At 36.8% G+C, this 19714-nt stretch overlaps 1 protein-coding gene across 2 annotated transcripts in view; it reads left to right on the top strand.

The window, feature by feature from the left end:
- LOC105481888 (zinc finger matrin-type protein 1-like) overlaps positions 1-9657 on the top strand; it is a 414279-nt gene extending 404622 nt beyond the window's left edge. For both annotated transcript variants that reach the window (XR_011625911.1, XM_071100232.1), the window contains 2 exons: positions 8515-8613; positions 9348-9657. The gene's annotated coding sequence lies outside the window, so the exon portion shown is untranslated. The remainder of the gene's footprint in view (positions 1-8514; positions 8614-9347) is intronic.
- The last annotated feature ends 10057 nt before the right edge of the window (positions 9658-19714 follow it).

Here is a 19714-nt window from a genome sequence, read left to right as displayed (position 1 = left end):
CACAGTTACATAGCCAAAGTATTTATATAAATAACTTTTGAATAGGGTAATAAATTTGGCTGGAGAGGAGAACTGACAGAGCAAACAAATTTTGTGCTCAGTATATTCTGAAGTGGCCCAACTACCTGGTCAAGCTGCATTCAGGAATCCCAGAAGTCCCAGACCCTTACTTTACTAGCTGTCAAAATATCCTCAGGTAAATCAGGCTGCCTAAATGCTCTTGTTGTCATGTGTTCTAATCCTAGTGTATCTCATCCTGGGTGTTCTGACCATGAAGTGCCTGGGAGAATTTCAGAAAGAACTTGGAAACAGAAATTACCTTGTTGGTGGGGTGATGGTGGTAGATAGGATTTGACTGGTAATTATTCTCCCGGAGGACATATTTTTCCTATGTCTATTCAGTCTGCAGTTTCCATATTGCAGCAAGAAATACTGAGGCAAAAGATCTAGAAAAAAATGCACAAACAAGTGTTCTGACAAAGAGAAAGTAAAAGTTAAAATCTGTGGAACTCAATAATGGGAAATTATTTGAAAAGGAGATTACAGTAGTCTTGTAAGAGAACAAATAAGATGTAGCTATAGAATTTATCAAAGGCCGAATAAGAAAGGAAGAAATACAGAAAAGGAAATAGAGAAGATAGATAAACAAATGTTTCATTTATCTTTCCATTATGTAAAGCTCACTTAGTCACTTCCCACAATTCATTAATATGAAGTCATTTTCTAACAAGAATACTTGCTTTTGATACTAGAGGACCTAACATGAGAAGTGTTCAGACTTTCCCATTCTGCATTTTCTGAACATTGACAGTTCCTCTCACATGACTTGGCCCTTTAGCAATGTTCTTGTAACCACATTTCTCCTGCTAATCAACCCGGCAGGCCTTGGAGGTTATTAACACTGGCCTACTTTCGAAGTCCTGAGTCGAAGCCCCAGGGTATCCAGTTGTGAAAGGAAACACAGACAGGAGAAATGGCACCGTTTCTGTCTTTTTACAGGGAAGAAATCATTCCTGTTAATTAAATGAAGAGTTTGAGAGGTGTTTGGAGAATTGTTTGTCGCTCTCCTGCTGAAACAGTTTCCTTTTTCTTGTCTTTGGAAGTGAAGGCTCCAGTTCAAGCTTTTCCTTTGTGAATTAGAGTTTGAACTCTTTTTCTTAGGACAAGTTTAATCTTTGCAATCAAACCACTAATTATAAATAAAAACCATAGGTTTCAAATGCAGATTTAAACAATCTGCCCTCTACTCTTAGTTTTAGCTTTAGGGAAGTGATTTGAGAATCAAAGTGGTGAAATACATCATAGACAGCAGCCCAACTTTTAACTGATTTTAAGCTGCCATTTGTCTGATGTCTCTCTGTTTAGTATCTGTTCGGAACACTGGGACTTGAAAATGCCATCTGAAGGCAACTAGGACTCCAGACTTTGAGCTTGAACTTCTTTAGGCTGTGTGTTGCTGTGAAGTTGATGGCTTGTTTAAAATGCATTGCCATTTTGTACATTAAGGAACTTGGAACAGCAGATGTGGGATATTGAAAAAAGTCTCTTTGCTAAAAAATGAGAAAGAGCTTGAAGTTTGGAGCCAAAGCTGGATTCACATGTCTGCCTTATCTGTTTATAATTGTGTGACCCTAAGGGTTACTTATTTTTTCAACCCTTATTATATAGATGAGAGCTTTGTACACTGTTTGTGTCACCTGAGACATTGCCAGCACCTGATAGGCAACCGATAGATGGTAGCTACTTTATTATTTAGGTGTTGGTTAACAAAATATTGGTTGTGTCACCCTGACTCTTTGATTAGAGTCTGAATTCATCTAATGTTTGTACGTAGCTCCATTCTTGATTCAGGTACTTAAGGATTCAGGCATTTGGAAGAGATGGTTTTACTTTTTCTTCAAATTATTTGCATACAAGTTTTCATAGGGAAGGCATTACATTGCATTTTGAGCACCTATTACCTCCAATATTGTTTCATTTTCCTCCCTTATATCCACTTTTTATAGTGAGAACTGCATTTTGTTGCACTTTAATGTTCTCTGTACTATTGCAGCTATTATAAGAAAGGCTACTGATTTTTCTTCATCTTCCACCCTAAAACTTAAGGCAAACATATATAACCTTTCCCCACTGCTATTTCATACAGTAGACTGATAACTTTCTCCTTTGTAGTCTCTTTCTAATGAAGTTCGCCTTTACATCTAGAAACCCTAAATTAAACTCACTCTTCCCTGGCCATTGTCACCTGCGTTGGTGTAAATGGTAATTGTGTAAGGTCACTTAAGAGTACTTCTTTCAGCTGCTTTATAACTTGGATTCCTCAGAGACTTTTAAAGGGCCAAGTTTCCTTTAGTCTGAAGATTTAAAATTAGAACAAAAAATTCAAACAGAATTGTACTGAAGATCCTTCACGCTAAAGTCATTTGTTGTTGCAATCATGCTTCTCCTAAATATTAAACATGTAAATAATGTTGCTTGCTTTTGTAATGCTGTAAGAAACAAAATACGATTAACAAGAAAACTGATTTTAGTTCAGTAGGAGATGACAAGTTATAGCACTGGTCAAACACAGCTCACTGTCTGTTTCTATATGACTTTATATTTAAGAATGGCTTTTCCATTTTTAAATGGTTGGAAAACATTAATAGTACAGTAATATGTCCTGATACATGAAAATTATATGAAACTCAAATTGCAGTGTCGTAAGTAATATTTTATTGGAACTTAGCTACTCTGACTTGTTTTCATATTGTCTGTGGTTGCTCTTGTGCTACAATAGCAAAGATGAATAGTCGTGACAGGGATCTTATGGTCTGGAAACCCTAAAATATTTACTCTCTGGTCCTTTACAGAAGGAGTTTATTCACCCCAGATTTAAAATCTTCCTTGTAGGGAATGTTGTTTACCTACTTTATGATTTATATAATATTACACTCTCCTAAGTGGCTAAGCTTCTTCCATGTTATTAAAAATTTGCCTAAGATCACAATGTTAGTGGCAGGGTTTGGGTTTCGCTTATCGTCTCACCAAGACTGACATTTTAAATTTAATTTAATAAAAATATTCAAAGAATGTTCATATGGGAAGAAAAATCTATATTTTGAAAATATACAGTAATTTTTCTATTTATTTAATAAAGATTTGTTCATATCCAGGAGATTTTCCAAATAACCTATGAGTAATTTATTGGATTTTTTAATAATATAATCGATTAGGGAATAAACAGATTCATGAAATGGCTAGTGATTAAATATAGGGTAAGTCCAAGATTGAGCTACAGATTTTGTACACAGATCTATATTAATTTAGCGAAGGAGGAGTGTCATGAAAAGCAGTTAACTTGGGAAAGAGTTAAAGAGAAGCATTCATTCTTCTAAATTCTGTGATGTGTGATTTAAAATTTATTATAAAGATTCAACATGACATATCAAACATAAAATAAAACTGTTAGATAAACTAGAATAAGTCAGTTTTATATTTTAATTGTCTTCTGCATTGATTTCTGAATCAGTGGTATTCAGTAAGTGGTAGTTATTACTCTATGATATTTTTCAGTGGAAAATTGATGGATTGAAATTCTCTAGATATAAAAAGAATATCTGAAAAGTAAATGACTGATTTTATAATCAAATATATAAATAAGAGGTAAACGTTGATCATTTTATAATCAAGTATTTGTTGTCTTCTTTTGGCTTAAACTTAATTTGATGTGGTATAAAAAGATACTATGATTTAGCAACACTTCCAAGAATTTTTTATTAAGACAATTTCAAAAATACACAAAAATAGAGAGAAGAGCATAACAAATCCTCTATATAGCCATCACCCAGCTCCAATAATTTTTTTTTTAGGGTCAACCTTGTTTCATCTTTAAAAGCTCTCATTCAACCCTGGATTATTAAATACCTATGAATAGTGCCTGCTCATATCTCTAAAAGTTAACTACTTAAAAAAAATAGTAACACTACCATACCTAAAAATAATTTTGTTAGGATCCAAATAAAAGATGCATTTTAAATTCCTTGCTGTGTTTCTTAAATCTGTATTTTCCCTGTCCCTCTTTTCTTCTTTCATGCAATTTATTTGTTGAAGGAAACCAGGACAGAGTTTCTCATATTGTGAATCTTGCTGATTGCACTACACTGATGTCATTTAACTTGCCCCTACGACTGCTATATTTACTGTAAAGGATATTTGGAATTAGAGGGTTGCTCAAATTCAGGTTCAATTTTAGGGCAGGAATACTTTACAGGTGGTTTCATCAAAGACACATGAAAATTCTGTGTGTCTCTCTTTTTGTGACTTAAAGGCCCTGGGGATCATTGATTAGATCTATTATTTTATTATGGTGACATTATAGTTCTATAATTCCTTCTTCCTCTATGAGTTAGAAAAACTTTGGTAAGGAGAAGCTTTCCTTCATATGTTACCTCAGGTATAGTTTATACAGGAAAAACATAATGTGATTTTTTAACCTAATGTATTAGTCCGTTCTCACGCTGCTGTGAAGAAATACCCGAGACTGGGTAATTTATCATGAAAAGACGTTTAATTGACTCATAGTTCTGCATGGCTGGGGAGGCCTTAGGAAACACACTCATGGTGGAAGACACTTCTTCACAGGGCAGCAGGAGAGAGAATGAGAGGAGAGTGAAGGGGGGAAAAACCCCTTATGAAACCATCAAATCTCATGATAACTCACTTACTATCACAAGAACAGCATGGGGAAAACCACCCCCATGATTCAATTATCTCTACTTGGTCCCACCCTTAACAAATGGGGATTATTACAATTCAAGGTGAAATTTGGGTGGGGACACAGAGCCAAACCATATCACCCAACATTCTCTTAAAGTGCTGTATACATTTTTTTCTTGTGCATCATCGTGACCTCACTGATTTAAACATATTTGAAGTTTAAGTCAGTTGCAGCTATTATTTTTATTGTTTCTGAAAACTTTCCTTTTTTTTTTTGCCAGTGGGAATTTAGCCATGAAATTTAGAACATATTTTTTGAAAGTTCGCTTAATATATGTCATGAGAGTTTCCGTGTGATTTTATTTAAAGTGTAATTTAAGTAGTTTTAATGTATTATCCTTATACATGCAATAAATTTTACTGTGCATATTATTTGACTAAGAATTAAAACTAAATTTGAGTTTTGTGCTACAGATGCCATTATCGTGACTCTTCTAAGGGACAGCCTTGGAAGTCCTGTGATCAGCCCACCTTGGATGAGGTTCCCTGCTTGTCTCTTCCCCTCTCATCATGTTCTTCTTATTTGAAGTGGTTTGAACATGTTTTTGTGACCAAAAGGGCCTAAGACACACATGAGAAGACTTGGTTTCTGTTCTGACTCTGGCATTAACTACATTACAATTTGTTGAATTGGTCTAGATCAGCATTTTCCCCAGTGATACCCCTCAAAACACTAACTCTGTAGGATCCTCTTTAAAAGGGTTTCTTGCTCAAATAAATTTCAGACATATGTCCAGTAATTTTGGAGTATCACTAGGCCTATTAGCATAAAAGGCTATCAGAATTTTACATGAAACAAATGAATTTAACTTGGTATAACTGTGTAGTTTCCTTAATCTATCCTGCCACAAAATCATTACCAGTACTATGCTGTGTCTCTAGAGTTCAAAGAAATACTTGGAAAATGCTGGGTTAGCTAATGTCTAGGTCTCTAGTTCTAACTCTGAAAGTTTTACTGCAATGACAAAATGCGTCAGAAAATCAGAGTTCTTTCTTTTTTTTCATGTGAAAGCTGCTTTCCCTCTTGTGTCTTCCTCTGCTTAATAATTGATACTGACTTTATCTCATCTTAATGGGAAATTTTTTTTCTGGCTCTCGAACTTCAGATTGGATGTGAATTTTTGTTGTAATAATTTCTAATGAGGACTACAGAAAATTAGGGCTGGCTTTGTCAAGGCAGATGAAAGTAGATTTGTGGGAAGATAAGTGCAACTTTGGGGTATTAGATAATTAATTTAGAAGAATGAGATTTTGAAGTCATCCAAAATAGAGATTAAAATTTAAACCAGGGGAGTCATAATGGAAATAGAAAATGGAAGAATGAAGTTACTCCTTATAAACTGGGAGGATTTTTACTCTTCATAACAAACATTTAGCATCACTGGGGCTTTTGGTTTATGGACCTTTTGGTTTATGGCCACTAACTGGGTCACCCTCAGTAAATCATATACCTCTGTGGGCCACAGCTCCTTTATGTGCAAAATGAGAGTGTTTCACGAAATGATTCCCATGGTCCCTTTCTGTTCTAAGTCAGTGATCCCTATGAAATGTGCTTAAAAGCCTTCTGTGTTTTGTATACTATTGGTCTGTGGAGAAACACTGTCAAAAAGCCTTTCCTTCTTAAGTTTATTTATACTCCCAAGAATCAATCTGGCTTAAAATATGAGGCTGGAATTTTCCTGAAGATATTGGTAATGTTCTCAGTGGAAATAACATAGTGTTGGGAAAGGAATTAGTGACAAGGAACTTAGAATTAAAGGGAAGATATAGTAAAACTCTAGAAATTGTTTTTTCTTTCCAGTACAGAAATGCACAAATAAATTTGAGGTGATTATTAGCATCAGAGTAATACAGAAAACATTCTGAATGTAATTAATTTTGATTATTTCAATAGATTATTGAAAGCAGAAAACAGAAATAGGCAACAGTAGTGAAAGAACGTAGACTCTGGGACAAGTAGAGCATTTGAGGTAGCTCTCTACACGGTGGAAAAGACCTTATGGGCAGGCTGGGACATCATTTCAGATTTTTATTTTCAATTCCCAGCATGTTCTTTTGCTAATCTTTTTCTTTTTAATTACATTCTCATTTTATCCAAGCCAACAGCTTCAGAATTACTGTGCTTTTTGTTTCATGCAGTCGGTTTGCAAATAGAGCATGTCTGGGTTCCTCTGTGGCAAAGAGAATTTTTTTAAAAAGTTAACTTTGATTCTGTGACAAAATGTCTGTAAACACAGCAAAACTTAGTCATGGTCCCACACAGAGTGGCTTTATTAAGCGATCTGATCCCGACTTCTCCCAAAGTAAAGCTTTTAAACTCCTTAAACATATTTACTAGCCTTAAGCAATCAATGGCAAATGACCTTAATGTTTACTTCTAGTGAAGAACACTTCACATCTTAAGGATACAAGAGTAGTCCAAGCATTCAACGGTTAAATAGAGCAAACAATTTTTTACTTATCACCTTGGGCCTGAAAATTATTGCATACAGCAGTCATAAGCAGTGTCCACTTTTAATATGGTATTTGCAACTCAAATGTTTTCTTCTTCAATTTTAATCTGCAATTGCAAATTCCATATTCCCTTTTGTTTGTCATATCCTTGGGGCTTTGCTCTGCCAAATCGTTGGCTCACCACTTTTATTTATTTAAAACTAAAATGAAGTCATGGCATTTTTTTCCTGTTGTGCATTATAATTTATAGAACTCAGTTCACTTGGGTCACTACAGGTTATAAATGAAAATGAAAACAATTTTCTGTTAAGAAATATTTCTGAAACAAAATGCAAATAACATATTGAAACAAACTATGGCTATTTTAAAAGAGCAGTGCAGTATAATTATAGGGATTGTATAATAAATTTCCTTTTTAAAAACATAGTCTTTCTGTCTGTCTCTCTGAGGGTATTCTTCTGCATTTAAATTAAAATACTTTCTCTTAGTAGCCTTTTTTCTATTTCTGCTTTTCCCAGTCATTTGGCTTCACAGGACTGTGGTGGGAGTAGGGTTCTTAGAGATATTCCTGAGGGTTTGCAAATTCATCTGTACACTAAGAATTGTTGCTAAATAATCTATACATTCATAGGCCATTATTTTAAAATATGACATGTTTTGATTTATAATATTTAAAATTTATTTAAAACGAGGCCAGGTGCAGTGGCTCACACATGTAATCCCAGTACTTTGGGAGGCCAAGGCGGGTGGGTCACCTGAGATCAGGAGTTTGAGACCAGCCTGGCCAACATGTCTCTACTAAAAATACAAAAATTAGCTGGGCGTGGTGGCGGTTGCCTGTAATCCCAGGTACTCGGGAGGCTGAGGCAGGAGAATTGCTTGAATCTGGGAGGCGGAGGTTTCAGTGAGCCGAGATCATGCCTCTGCACTCCAGCCTGGGCAACAGAGCGAGATTCTGTCTAAATAAATAAATAAATAAATAAATATAAATTTATTTAAAACAAATGAAATCATGGCATTTTTTTCCTGTTGTACATTTTAACAGTCTGTCAAATACCACCTGTATCAAATGAATATTCTACATGGAAATCTAACAAGGAGTTTCTCATGTTTGTAGTGAGCCACTTCTCTATGTAATTTGTTGATTAGTAGTTAGAATTAAATTGGTCATTAAAAGAATCACCATGAATTGATAGTGTGATTCTTTTAGAGAAGAGTCTCTTCATCATGAGTTTGTGAACTTCTGGAAGTTACTTGCTAAATTTTATGTGTAAAAACATATATGTTTTTTTTTTTCTGAAGAGTAACTCGAGAGCAGTGTTCATCCAGGTTTTAAAAGTGTCTGTGACCATAACAAGATTGGGAACTACTGTATGAAGAAACTATATGAGCCTGAAAATAGTGAGTAGACTGAATTTTCTTGGAATGATTTATATTTTTAAAAAATGTATGAAAATTCTCAAGTCTGCAAATAGGAAAAGCTTTTGTATGTTATTTTGCAGTAGAGTGCAGCATATTCCAACAATAAATTGAATACACTCTTGTAATTGCCTACAAATAAGGAAAAACTCAAACTCTTCATTCTTTCAGGGAACTATTACCAATACTAACCTGTGTTTTTATAATTAAGTCACTTTGATTCTGTCCTCTGTATTTGTAAGGAGCTACCATTTACTGGAAGGAATATTCAGACCAGAGATTGAGAGATTGGTTTTAATTTCTTTTCTGTTGCCTGCTCTTTTATCATTGGGATAAAAAATTGTGACTTATATTCTAAAAAATGGTAAATTAATTAAAATAATTTTTTAGTTGTCTGATTTTAAACAATCATGATATCCAGGCAACTCACTGATAAAAATGTTTCATTTTAAGCTAGTCACACTGGTATCAAGTAGTTACACATTTATCTTTCCTTCAATATTTGTACCTATGGAACAAATTTAAGTATACATTCCCATTTGCTTACTGGAAATGCTAAGAAAAGTATATGTTATCTGTAAACACAGAAAACTCGGAAAATTGAAATATGCTTTGTATTTCCTAGAAAATTCAGACTTTCAGTCATCAGAAAATACATAGCGCACAGACCACACATTTAATGCTTTTTCCGCTTTCTTCCCCATACTTCATTCCAGTATAAGACCTTGAATTCCACATCTATACCTCTGATCCCAGGTAAGCTGGTAATGGAATTTGGGCAAAGGTGGATTGTTCTTTAGTAGCCATATAGTGGTGTTCATAATTAAATATGTACGGACACAACATTTCTTTTTCAAGATTGTGCTATGGCCAGCCAACGAATAAGAGACCTTAGGCTTTCAAATATCACAAAATTCCTCAACAATATTCTGTATTTGAGAACTCATATATTTCTTACTGACACCGGGTAATGTTATTTCAGCAATGACTTTTGACTAACGAGCTAAGATATTTTATATTTTTAAATAATTTATTAAGATCAAATTTACCGGCCGGGCGCGGTGGCTCAAGCCTGTAATCCCAGCACTTTGGGAGGCCGAGACGGGTGGATCACGAGGTCAGGAGATTGAGACCATCCTGGCTAACACGGTGAAACCCCGTCTCTACTAAAAAAATACAAAAAAACTAGCTGGGAGAGGTGGCGGGCGCCTGTAGTCCCAGCTACTCGGGAGGCTGAGAAAGGAGAATGGTGTAAACCCGGGAGGCGGAGCTTGCAGTGAGCCGAGATGGCGCCACTGCACTCCAGCCTGGGCGACAGAGCAAGACTCCGTCTCAAAAAAAAAAAAAAAAAAAAAAAGATCAAATTTACCTACATTGAAATGTGTACATCTTAAATGTAAAATTAAATGAGTTTTGACAAATGAACACACACAGGTAAACAACATCTCAATCCAAATATAGAACATTTCCATCTCTAGCTAAAGTTTTCTGTATACACCACGTCCACAGGCAACCACTATTCTGATTTTTATCACTATAGACTAGTTTGGATTGTACATGAACTTTCTGTAAATAAAATATAATATGTACTGTTTTGTATCTGGCTTCTTTCATATGAACTATTTAAAAAATCTGTCCTATTGTTTTCTCTAGTTTTTTTGTCCCTATTTTGGTACCACTATATATATATGTGTGTGTATATATATGTGTGTGTGTGTGTGTGTGTGTGTGTGTGTGTGTATATATATATGCCTGTCCTGCTAATGGACACTTGGGCTGTTTTGGCTACTAAAGATAAAGCCACTACATTTTTTTTTTTTTTTAGACGGACTCTCACTCCTGTCACCCAGGCAGGAGTGCAGTGGTGTGTGATCATGGCTCATTGCAGCCTTGACCTCCTGGGCTCAAGTGATCCTTCCACCTCAATTTTTATTTTTTGTAGAGACAAGGTCTTACTCTGTTGCTCAGGCTGGTCTTGAACTCCTAGGCTCAAGTGATCCTTCCTCCTTGGCCTCCCAAAGTGCTGGGATTACAGGCATGAGCCACCGTGCCTGACATATAAACATTTTATAAAAATCTTTGTGTGGACATTTGTTTTCATACTTCTTGAGTAAATACCCAGGAGCAAATATGCTCACTTATAGGGTATTTGTGATGGTTAATAAAGGTGTCAACTTTATTGGATTGAAGGATGCTTAGACAGCTGATAAAATATCTTTTTCTGGGTGTGTCTGGGTGCTGCCAGAGGAGATTGACAGTTGAGTCAGTGGACTGAGAGAGGAAGACCCACCCTCCGTGTGGGTGGGCACCATCCAATCTGCTGCCAACACAGCCAGAACATGGTAGGCGGAAGAAGGTGGGATAGGCTGGCTTGCTGAGCCTTCTGACTTTCACCTTACTCCCATGCTGGATGCTTCCATCCATCCCTCCTGCCCTCGGATATCAGACTCCAGCCTCTTTGGCCTTTGGATTCTTGGACTTACACTAGTGGTTTGCCAGGGGCTTTTGGGCCTTTGGCCACAGACTGAAGGCTGCATTGTCGCTTCCCTACCTTTGAAGATTTTGGATTTGGACTGAGTCACTATTGGCTTTCTTCCTCAGCTTGCAGAGGGCCTGTCATGGGACTTCACCTTGTGATCAAGTAAGCCAATTCTCCCTAACAGACTCCCTTTCACATATACATAAATCCTATTAGTTCTGTCCCTCTGGAGAACCCTAATACAGTAGGCATATGTTTAACTTTTATTAGAAATTGCCAAGCAGTTTTCCAAAATATGAGTACCATTTTATAATTCCACCAGCAATGTTACAGGAGTTTCAGTGGCTCCATATCCTTACCAACATTTGGTGTTTTCAGCCTTTTAAAATGTAGCTATACTAGTGGGTGTGAAACAGTATTATCATTGTGGCTTTAATTTGCATTTTCCTGATGATTAAAGATGCTGAACACTTCTAAATACGTGTTTTATGTATTTTTTATTATAGCATGTTCCCAATTTTAAAAATTAGACTGTCTTTTATTAATTGGTATGATATATGTTTTCTGGATGTGTGTGTGCGTGTGTATGTTTGTGGCTTGACTTTTCATTTTTTTTTTTTTTTTAGAAGCATGGACATTTTTAATTTTGATAAGATCTAATTTATTTTATCTTATGATTAGTGATATTTATGTACTCTCTAAGAATCATTACCTCCTCAAAGATTGTGAACATATTCTTCCATGATATCTTATAGATTTACAGTTTTAGCTTTTACCATTAGGTCTATTATCTGTCTTGAATTAATTTTTATTATAAATTGAAGTAATTTGCATTTTGGTCACTTGTCCCACCACCATTTGTTGAAAATATTCTCCTTTCCCCACTGTCTCTAAATGTGATATATTTCTGGAACTCTATTCTACTTCATTGATCTATTTTTCCATCCTTATGCCAATGCCATGCTATTTTGATTACTGTAATATTGTAAGTTTTGAAATCAGGTTGTGTTAGTGCTGTAACCTTGTTTTTCTTTTAAAAATCATATTTGGCTACCTAAAGTTATTTGGGATTTCTTAAATATTTTAGATTTATCTTGTAAATTTGTATAAACTTGCTGAGTTTTGATCAGAATGGTGTTGAATCTATACAGAATTTGGGGAGAATTGACATTGTTTCAATGTCGATTCTACTTATTCCTAAACATGGTATGTTTATGTAGGTCTTCGTTAATATCTGTTAAAATATTTGTAATTTTTTATTATAGATTTTAAAATTTTACTTTCAATTAGTCATTCTAGTATATGCAAGCACAGCTTTTTTTCTACATTGACTTCATATTCTGCGACCTTGCTAAATTTAATTATTTCTAGTATTTTTTGGTTGATTTTATAGATAACATCTATATGATAAATTTATATACTTTTAAATTTCTGTGAATAAAGACTTAATATTTCCATTCCAATCTTTATGCCTTTTATGCTTTTTTGGTCTTTATCACACTGACTGGATTCCTGAACTTGAGGGACAAAGGATAGTATCCAGTATTTCACCAATAAATATAGTGTAAGTTACAGGTTTTCACAGATGCCCTTTATCTGAATGAGGAGCTTCTCTTCCATTCTTAATTTGTGAATTTTTATCATGAATGATCCTTGTATTTTGCCAGATGCTTTTCCCTCTTTATTCTGTCAATGTAATGAAGTGTATTATTTTCTAATTTAAATTCTAGTTGGTTATGACATGTTCTTTTAAAAATATATTTCTGCATTTGATGGATATTTTTAAATTTTGCATCATATATTCATGAGGGGTATTGGTGGGGTAGGAAATCTGATTAAGAGTTTTGTTACAAAGGGAAATTTTAAAATGGGTCAATAACTCAACAATAAGTGTAAGGTGTAGTCAGTAAGATTTTTTTTTTTTAAGTGTGGGAGAAATTACAAGTGATCTTAAATAGATGTTTTTCTTTTATTTATATTTATTATTTGCTAGGTTCACTTTTTCCCAAGTCTTTAAGGTGGATTACAAAAAAAAAAAAAAAAAAAAAAAAAAAAAGGAAAATAAAAATGGAGGCAATTAGTAACTTTATCTTTTTATAAGGCCTTAAAACTTATCCCTTCCTAGGAAATAGAATGGGCATCATTCTGTATTTTGGAAGAGAAACAGGCGTGGTTTCTATGTGGCTGTCCAGGTAGACAGAAGAACTCACAATGTTATGTGGATGCTAGTTTTACAACTCTGTGACATACACACCACAGAGCCTGATCCTCCATTTGTAAATTATTTTGTTCCTAACATTAGAACTAGTGTATAACTTTGATGTTTATTTTGCCTGGCTGCTCCCAAAATCTGATTTTTAAGTTACTTTTCTTGTTGCAGTTAAAATAGCATAATGATGATGCTGGTCAAATTATTTTATTTATGAAATGAGTTCTGAAATGTTATCTGTCTTTACAAGTAGAAACACACGGGCATTTTCCTACTCTTATTTTCACAATTTATTCTCAAGGTTATGCTTATCAATTCTACTTTTACATTTTATAATCTTCATTGGCCAAAAATAACAATTTTTAAAAAAATTAAGTGTAGAAAGGTTTTGCTTCAGAGTAAATGAGCCATTTTGGCTGGTCAGCTGTTATTAACATTTGTAATCCATATTTGCTCTTTAATTTTCCTGATAGCTGAAAGGAGTTAATGAAACAATTTCCTTATGAATCAGATACCTTCTTATCAGAAAAGTAAAACTATTTTTACCCTCAATTTTCTTGGACTTTAGTCAAAAAAAGATTCACTCAGTCTCTCCACCATATATAAATTACCAAAAGTAAAGAACCATATTATTCTACTTTCTTAGATTATGAATGCCTTAAAAGAAGGCTCTTTTTTATCCTCACCACCTAGAGTAATGTTTGATATGTTGGGAGGTACTCAATGTACATTTAAACGATCAAATTTTGGGCCTTAAAATTTCTAAACAATAAGCCAGTCCTTTTCTAGAAAACTCATTTTCCAAGGTGCTTTTGATTATTGCCCCATTTTAAAATTTGCTTATTACTTGGTAGATCTACTCTTATAAAACCTATATAGGGTTTAGACCCTATATTGTTTTATCTTCAAATTAAATTTGAAATTTGAAGAACTATTTTAAGAGATTTCTAATTTATAATTTCTTTAAAGGATTATAAAATATTTTGAAGAATTATAAAATGGATTATTTAATATGCTGTAACTTCTCTTAAAATATTACTTCTGCTTCTTTTAATTTCTTCTATTTTGTATTCTGTTCCAAATATGCTCTCCTCTTAATTTTGACACTTTTTTCTATGGTAGTAGCTCTTGAGAGCATCCAGATCTTTGTGGCATTTCTAATTGTGACTTCTCAGCTCTTTTGAAATTAGAGATAGTTGACTTCAGAAGCCAAAATATTGCCTAAGTCCATTTCATGCCCACACTCCCTTTTACTATATATCCACGTTCCTTTCCATGTATTTAGAGTTAGTTTCTTTTGAATGTTCTTCCTTTCCCTAAGGACTGATAAACTCCACACTTTGGCTATTTTTTGGAGGCATAAAACAATACTGCTTCCTCCATTTTCTAGGATTTACTTGTTCATTCACTTGTGACAGACTGCCATGGTTACTACTTGAGGAAACCGTCATTACAGCAACTGTTACTGCTTGAGACCATCATTTACCAGACTGAACCAAGGGACAAATGCAGAAATGAAAACTTAAGACAAAAGAAACTGTTTTAAAGGAAGGGTCCAGGGGAAGAAGAGAGCTCCCTGATTCTAGTGAGCAAAGGCAGCCCCCCCTTGAGCTTCCACAGCCCTTCGTATTTATTGGGTAGAAAGAGCAGGGAGGAGGAAGTAACGATTGGTCAGCGGCTCGATTGATCACAGGTTCATATTATTACTAACAAGATTCAGATGTGCCTAATCACAAGCAACAGTGCGCTTGGGTCGTGACTGCCCTCAGCATTCCTTCTGGGTGGCAGATGCAGTTTGTCAGTTTGCCAACATCCTGCTTTCATGAGAAACAGTTTGCTGTTTGCTCATATAGCCTCCAGTGGTATACTGAGTTGATCATGACCCTCATTCTCTCGACCTCCAATATCTTCCCTTTTTGTTATTGAATTAATTGAGAAAGGTAATTGCAAATGTGCAGCCTTCAATTGCCGGTTGGTGATTTGTTCTGTCTTTGTATTCAGCTCGTACTGGGGGAACCAGGCCCATGGTTGGGATCCATGGGTCCCTCCAGTCTCTCGTTCCATGGTCGTACACACCTTGAGGGCACCCACACTGTTTGTTCATTTCCTGCAAAAACACAAGCATACCCTCATCCCCATATTAGTAAATCTACCAAAACAGAAGCAAAGGTTTTTGTGGCTGTAGCCAGGAGGCATGCCGTTGTGGAAGTGTTTGTTCTATAAGCTGCAACTCACCCTCTGCCTCTTTGGTTAATTGCCGTGGGGTAAAACTTTCCATTGATAATGAGAAGCAGGTTCTTTCTGATTAACAGAAAGCACAGAGAAAACAAATAGAAGCCTATCCCTCTCGTGCAACAGCATAGTAAAACAACAATCCTTAAGCCTTAAATTTGTACTGTACAGGTGGGTCTATTAGATGCTATGGGTTGTGATAGATAAATCTCTCTCGTAGTTGTACTTCCAAATCCCTGACCTCCTCACTTCTTACATAGAGAAGGGTTCAATTTACAGGGAATAAACAACAGTTGAGCCAAATCCCCGACCTCCTCACTTCTCCTTATGTGGAGAAGGGTGTAATTTACAGGGAATAAGCAACAGTTGTGCAATATATGCTCCTGGTTTTAAACCTAAAATCTTATTACATTATCACCACCTGAATTTCTTCTTCACAATCCGAATCAACTCCTGGGACTACAGTAATGCCCTGTAAGTTAAGAGGACTTTTACCTAAAATTACTCCCATATATCCAGTTTTTCTACACTTATGACATTTAGCATTTCTGCAACCACAAGATGATACAAGCCAATTTTCATACTCCCTCTCCTGTTCACCACCCTGGATAGGTGGTGTAGGTGGGGCAAAAAATTCTCTCAAACCCTGAAATAACAAAAGATGGTATGTACCAAACTCCAAACAAAAAAGAGAAAAGAGAAGATGGCCGAATAGGAACAGCTCCAGTCTCCAACTCCCAGCGCGAGCGACACAGAAGACCGGTGATTTCTGCATTTTCAACTGAGGTACTGGGTTCATCTCACTGGGGAGTGCCGGACGATCGGTGCTGGTCAGCTGCTGCAGCCCGACCAGCGAGAGCTGAAGCAGGGCAAGGCATTGCCTCACCTGGGAAGCGCAAGGGGGAAGGGAATCCCTTTTCCTAGCCAGGGGAACTGAGACACACAACACCTGGAAAATCGGGTAACTCCCACCCCAATACTGCGCTTTAAGCAAACAGGCACACCAGGAGATCATATCCCACACCTGGCCGGGAGGGTCCCACACCCACGGAGCCTCCCTCATTGCTAGCACAGCAGTCTGTGATCTACCGGCAAGGCAGCAGCGAGGCTGGGGGAGGGGCGCCCACCATTGCTGAGGCTTAAGTAGGTAAACAAAGCTGCTGGGAAGCTCGAACTGGGTGGAGCTCACAGCAGTTCAAGGAAACCTGCCTGTCTCTGTAGACTCCACCTCTGGGGACAGGGCAATAACAAACACAGCCGAAACCTCTGCAGACGCAAACGACTCTGTCTGACAGCTTTGAAGAGAGCAGTGGATCTCCCAACACGGAGGTTGAGATCTGAGAAGGGACAGACTCCCTGCTCAAGTGGGTCCCTGACCCCTGAGTAGCCTAACTGGGAGACATCCCCCACTAGGGGCAGTCTGACACCCCACACCTCACAGGGTGGAGTACACCCCTGAGAGGAAGCTTCCAAAGCAAGAATCAGACAGGTACACTCGCTGTTCAGCAATATTCTATCTTCTGCAGCCTCTGCTGCTGATACCCAGGCAAACAGGGTCTGGAGTGGACCTCAAGCCATCTCCAACAGACCTACAGCTGAGGGTCCTGACTGTTAGAAGGAAAACTATCAAACAGGAAGGACACCTACACCAAAACCCCATCAGTACATCACCATCATCAAGACCAGAGGCAGATAAAACCACAAAGATGGGGAAAAAGCAGGGCAGAAAAGCTGGAAATTAAAAAAATAAGAGCGCATCTCCCCCGGCAAAGGAGCGCAGCTCATCGCCAGCAACGGATCAAAGCTGGACGGAGAATGACTTTGACAAGATGAGAGAAGAAGGCTTCAGTCCATCAAATTTCTCAGAGCTAAAGGAGGAATTACGTACCCAGCGCAAAGAAACTAAAAATCTTGAAAAAAAAGTGGAAGAATTGATGGCTGGAGTAATTAATGCAGAGAAGGTCATAAACGAAATGAAAGAGATGAAAACCATGACACGAGAAATACGTGACAAATGCACAAGCTTCAGTAACCGACTCGATCAACTGGAAGAAAGAGTATCTGCGATTGAGGATCAAATGAATGAAATGAAGCGAGAAGAGAAACCAAAAGAAAAAAGAAGAAAAAGAAATGAACAAAGCCTGCAAGAAGTATGGGATTATGTAAAAAGACCAAATCTACGTCTGATTGGGGTGCCTGAAAGTGAGGGGGAAAATGGAACCAAGTTGGAAAACACTCTTCAGGATATCATCCAGGAGAACTTCCCCAACCTAGTAGGGCAGGCCAACATTCAAATCCAGGAAATACAGAGAACGCCCCAAAGATACTCCTCGAGAAGAGCAACTCCAAGACACGTAATTGCCAGATTCACCAAAGTTGAAATGAAGGAAAAAATCTTAAGGGCAGCCAGAGAGAAAGGTCGGGTTACCCACAAAGGGAAGCCCATCAGACTAACAGCAGATCTCTCGGCAGAAACTCTACAAGCCAGAAGAGAGTGGGGGCCAATATTCAACATTCTTAAAGAAAAGAATTTTCAACCCAGAATTTCATATCCAGCCAAACTAAGTTTCATAAGTGAAGGAGAAATAAAATCCTTTACAGATAAGCAAATGCTTAGAGATTTTGTCACCACTAGGCCTGCCTTACAAGAGACCCTGAAGGAAGCACTAAACATGGAAAGGAACAACCGGTACCAGCCATTGCAAAAACATGCCAAAATGTAAAGACCATCGAGGCTAGGAAGAAACTGCATCAACTAACGAGCAAAATAACCAGTTAATATCATAATGGCAGGATCAAGTTCACACATAACAATCTTAAACTTAAATGTAAATGGACTAAATGCTCCAATTAAAAGACACAGACTGGCAAACTGGATAAAGAGTCAAGACCCATCAGTCTGCTGTATTCAGGAGACCCATCTCACACGCAGAGACACACATAGGCTCAAAATAAAGGGATGGAGGAAGATTTACCAAGCAAATGGAGAACAAAAAAAAGCGGGGGTTGCAATCCTAGTCTCTGATAAAACAGACTTTAAACCATCAAAGATCAAAAGAGACAAAGAAGGCCATTACATAATGGTAAAGGGATCAATTCAACAGGAAGAGCTAACTATCCTAAATATATATGCACCCAATACAGAGCACCCAGATTCATCAAGCAAGTCCTTAGAGACTTACAAAGAGACTTAGACTCCCATACAATAATAATGGGAGACTTCAACACTCCACTGTCAACATTAGACAGATCAACGAGACAGAAAGTTAACAAGGATATCCAGGAATTGAACTCATCTCTGTAGCAAGCAGACCTAATAGACATCTATAGAACTCTCCACCCCAAATCAACAGAATATACATTCTTCTCAGCACCACATCGTACTTACTCCAAAATCGACCACGTAATTGGAAGTAAAGCACTCCTCAGCAAATGTACAAGAACAGAAATTATAACAAACTGTCTCTCAGACCACAGTGCAATCAAACTAGAACTCAGGACTAAGAAACTCAATCAAAACCGCTCAACTACATGGAAACTGAACAACCTGCTCCTGAATGACTACTGGGTACATAACGAAATGAAGGCAGAAAAAAAGATGTTCTTTGAAACCAATGAGAACAAAGATACAACATACCAGAATCTCTGGGACACATTTAAAGCAGTGTGTAGAGGGAAATGTATAGCACTAAATGCCCACAAGAGAAAGCAGGAAAGATCTAAAATTGACACTCTAACATCGCAATTAAAAGAACTAGAGAAGCAAGAGCAAACACATTCGAAAGCTAGCAGAAGGCAAGAAATAACTAAGATCAGAGCAGAACTGAAGGAGATAGAGACACAAAAAACTCTCCAAAAAATCAATGAATCCAGGAGTTGGTTTTTTGAAAAGATCAACAAAATTGACAGACCACTAGCAAGACTAATAAAGAAGAAAAGAGAGAAGAATCAAATCGACGCAATTAAAAATGATAAAGGGGATATCACCACCGACCCCACAGAAATACAAACTACCATCAGAGAATACTATAAACACCTCTACGCAAATAAACTGGAAAATCTAGAAGAAATGGATAATTTCCTGGACACTTACACTCTTCCAAGACTAAACCAGGAAGAAGTTGAATCCCTGAATAGACCAATAGTAGGCTCTGAAATTGAGG

This window comes from Macaca nemestrina, chromosome 7, assembly GCF_043159975.1.
Source record: "Macaca nemestrina isolate mMacNem1 chromosome 7, mMacNem.hap1, whole genome shotgun sequence".
NCBI lineage: Eukaryota > Metazoa > Chordata > Mammalia > Primates > Cercopithecidae > Macaca > Macaca nemestrina.
The sequence above is the reverse complement of the archived record's forward strand: the minus strand, read 5'-3'. Positions and strand labels throughout refer to the sequence as shown.